Genomic DNA, 3947 nt, shown 5'->3' with positions numbered 1-3947 from the left:
GGGAGAAGCCGCCTCCCCCTCGTCCCCCCCACCCGCCGCGTCTCCCCCTCCGACCCTGCCTGCCCCCGCGACCCGGAGCCCTAAGCCAGGCCTCCCTCCCTCCGCCTTCCAGGCGCAACGGGCCGCTCGATCCACCCCCGCTGTACGGCACCGATGGGCAAGCTGCGGGCTCCAGGCGCCTTCACGCCGCCCTGGGAGCCGCCATCTTGCGCCTGTGAGGAGTCTCTCTTCCTCGGCAGCGGCGATGGGCGGGGCCACGGCGAGGTCTCCGTACGGAACCCCTCCCACCAGGGCGCCGCCATGTTGAGGGGCGGGGCAGCCTGGACACCGCCATCTTTGTGGACATTCGGGCTCCGCCTCTTTTCTTTTGCGGGCTTCGCTTCGTTTGTGCGGGAGACTGCGCGCCGCATTTTCACCGCGCTTACTCACTTTTTAAAAAAATAATAATTTGTGAATTTAACGCGAGTCGCCGGAGCCACTTCTAACAATAAGTTGTGTACCTAGATAAAACGTTTATGTGGGCGTCGCCATTTTGAACAGGAAGCCCCGCCCTCTTTGCTTCTTTTGGGCGAAAACAACAACTGCCCCTCTTCCTGCCTGCAATTGGCCGCCTTGCTTACGCCGGCCACGAATGCTGCAGGGAGGCTCCATACGCTTCCCTCTCCTATAGCAACCCTGTGGGCGCCGCCATCTTCGATAAAGATGAAGGGCTTATCTTGCATAAGCACGTGAACGCTCCTCCATGAGAAAAGAAATTTCTGCTCGCAGTGCCAATGGCGGATGCAGCGGATCCGCGCCAGACGTCTAAAGCACTTCCAGTGCACATATAAAGCGCGTGGCACTCCCTCCACGCCGCAACTCCCAAACACTTCATAGTTTCAGGGGGCCGAGGATAGCCGCCCCGTGACGGGAAAACTACAGCTCCCAGGAGTCCTTGGGGGGAGGTCGCGTGCTTTGAATACATGGCGTGGCTCTGCCCTTTGAGGCCTAACGGTCCATGTCAGTCCCCTCAACCACCTGCTGCACCCACCCACCATTGGTCGCGCCCCGGGTCCCGGCACACTGCCTTTTGCTTTAAAAATGCTTCTCTTGCTTTCGCTGCATCTTGCCCGTTTCTGAACCTCATTCTGGATTTAATTACTCGACCCCCGATCCGGCGGTGCTTATGTACTGAGTACAAATTATCAAAACTTTAGGTTTCATGCTTTCCTGGAAGCTGCCATCTTGGTTCCACCCCTTTGCTATTCTGTCACAAAACAGAAAACACATATGGCGCCACAAATTGCCCGGATGTGCCTCCGCCTTTTCAAACACAAGACCAAAATGGCGTCTTTTTCAAATGCCCGTATACAGCTCTCCCCGCGTTCTGGGATTCAATATGGCGCCGCCGTATACCCGTATGTGCCTTCTGCAGACATATACGCATCCGAGATGGCTGCTTTTGGGATACCCGGATGGGCGGAACACTGGCCAAAAATGGCTTCACCCTAGTTCCAGTAAGCCTCCGTACTACGTTCCCGGATGTAGTCGAGAAAGAATAAACATGGCACAGCGCTGAATTACATGATGCTCCCGCTCCTTGCTAGTTGCTCTGCACAATGACGCGTGCGTGGGGGGGGGGTCCTCCCAAAATGGCGATAGCTCTGGCACTTCTCAAAATGGATCCAAGATGGCGAGAACCATTCGAATCAGAAGCCAAACAAGATGGCGCTGACGTACTAAATTGCTCGGATCCTGAAGGCGGGAACAAACACGGCGTGTTACTAATCGTCCCTTTGGCGGCTTATAATACGGGCTTTTCAAGATGGCGTCCTAAAGCTCTCGAGGGAGGGCGACCGTCCCTCAAGATGGCCGCTGTCTGCTGGCCGGATGTGCCTACTCAAGATGGCGCCGAGACACCTCCGGTTGCTAGGATACAGAGCACCGCGAGATCCGCGCGATTGGAACACGCGGCCCAGGTTGTGGAAGACGCGCAACGCGAGTCGAGCGTTTGGGCGCCCGAGCGGCTGAGGGGAGCTCCGAGGCGGGGGGCATTTTAAAAAAATTATTAGGGCAGCCGCGTCTCGGCGCGCCGGCTCAAGCTGCTTCCCGCCCGGCAGCCCTTCCTCCTTGTCGGCGCCTCGCCATTTGGTACAAGGAATTGAGCTTCCCTCTCCAAAGACAGTCTACCCTTTCTGCTCTTTGGTTGCTCTCGTGGCCTCTGCTGCTGCAAACCTGTGCATGCTTCCGTGCAAATACGCAGAGGGGGTGCGCTGCAGCCTCTTAAATCTTTCCTAAATAAAAGTTCGGTTCCCGACATCGCCCCCCCCCAGCCTTACACGGAAGTAAGTGCGTTCAATGAAGCTTAAGCCCAGGTAGGGGTGGCCAGGACTGCAAGCGGCGTGTTTCGGTTTAAATAATACTACTGTACAGTACTGATAAAGGGTCCCTCCATGCTGTCTCCCTTACGAAAAGTCGCCGGCAGGGGTTTTTTTTGGGGGGGGGATGTGGAGCGGGAAATGTTGTATCCACAATTAGCTGCATTTGTGACTATCCTCCCCTCCTACATTTGCTTGCTCAGGCGGGGAGCCGCCTGGTTTGCTTGTTTCTGTAGCAAACACGACGCGCAGTATATTGGGGGGGGGGGAGTACATATATGTTTTGTGGCCATAGTATGCTATTTTAGGAAGGTAGCAGTGGGAGGAGCATTTCATGCAAATAAGCAGCACTTGCTTCCCCCCCCCAAATAAATGTAGATTTGGATATATCGTTGAGCAAGTGGGCATCAGAGCATTTTGAAGACTGAAAGTGCATGACAAGAAGCTGCATCTGATTCATAGCACAGGTCGATATATGTCTGCTCAGAAATCGGTCCCTTTGAGGGCAGTTGCGCTTACTCTCAGCAGACATAGGAATGCAACCCAAATCCAATCATTGCTACGAATAAAGCAAAACCAATGTGATACACAATGGGTTCTGTGGTGTTCTTCCTAATCTAGAACAACAACAAATACATTAACAGTCAATCCTGTGTTTAAAACTAAATGCTCGCCCTGAACTGGGGGGAAAGTTGCTGATATATATATATACAGTGGTACCTCAGGTTACATACGCTTTAGGTTACATACGCTTCAGGTTACAGACTCCACTAACCCAGAATTAGTGCTTCAGGTTAAGAACTTTGCTTCAGGATGAGAACAGAAATCGTGCTCCGGCAGCAGCAGGAGGCCCCATTAGCTAAAGTTGTGCTTCAGATTAAGAACAGTTTCAGGTTAAGTACGGACCTCCGGAACGAATTAAGTACTTAACCCGAGGTACCAGTGTATGTTTAAAAACCATTACAAAAGAAATAGCAAGAAAGGCAGAAGGGGAGTTCAATCAGTTTCAACACCTGCTAGTTTCAGATGCTAAAAAACCACAGTCCTTAGCAAAATGAGCGTTAAGAGTGAGGATGGTCCAAGAGCTTGTTTGCTGCAAAGTCATGAGAGGGTGCAGTCCCTCCTGCAGGTCTCTGTAAATGAGGGCAAAGCCACCGAGAGCCAGGGCTGGAGGGCAGGTATTTGCTCTCACAACAATCGTATCCTTGGGTGTCTTGCTCTTTCCTCATAGCAGAAATTGGCAATTGTTCCTTTATATAGGAGAAAGCTAAAAGGCACACTGGAGAATGCCACTGGGGTTCTTGTGTCTGCATAGGCCCATGTGGAGGTTCAGGGTTCATAGTCATGCTGTGACAGAATGCTGGGCACTGAGTCTTACAGAGAGATTAGGAATCCATGTGCAGCTGCCTAGTGCATACCCACACAGCATTTCTGAATTGCCATATTGCCCTCAAAGGTTGCTAAATTTTGTATTTTTGTTTTACTGCACCTGGTACACAGTGCTTCAGTAGGCAAAGCTTTCCTCCCTAGTTATCTCTATACATGCTAGAAAAAAGTCTCATCTTTTAAATGTCAGACAGCAGTTACAAA

This window comes from Podarcis pityusensis (genome assembly GCF_964106645.2).
Source record: "Podarcis pityusensis genome assembly, chromosome: 17".
Lineage (NCBI taxonomy): Eukaryota > Metazoa > Chordata > Lepidosauria > Squamata > Lacertidae > Podarcis > Podarcis pityusensis.
The sequence above is the reverse complement of the archived record's forward strand: the minus strand, read 5'-3'. Positions refer to the sequence as shown.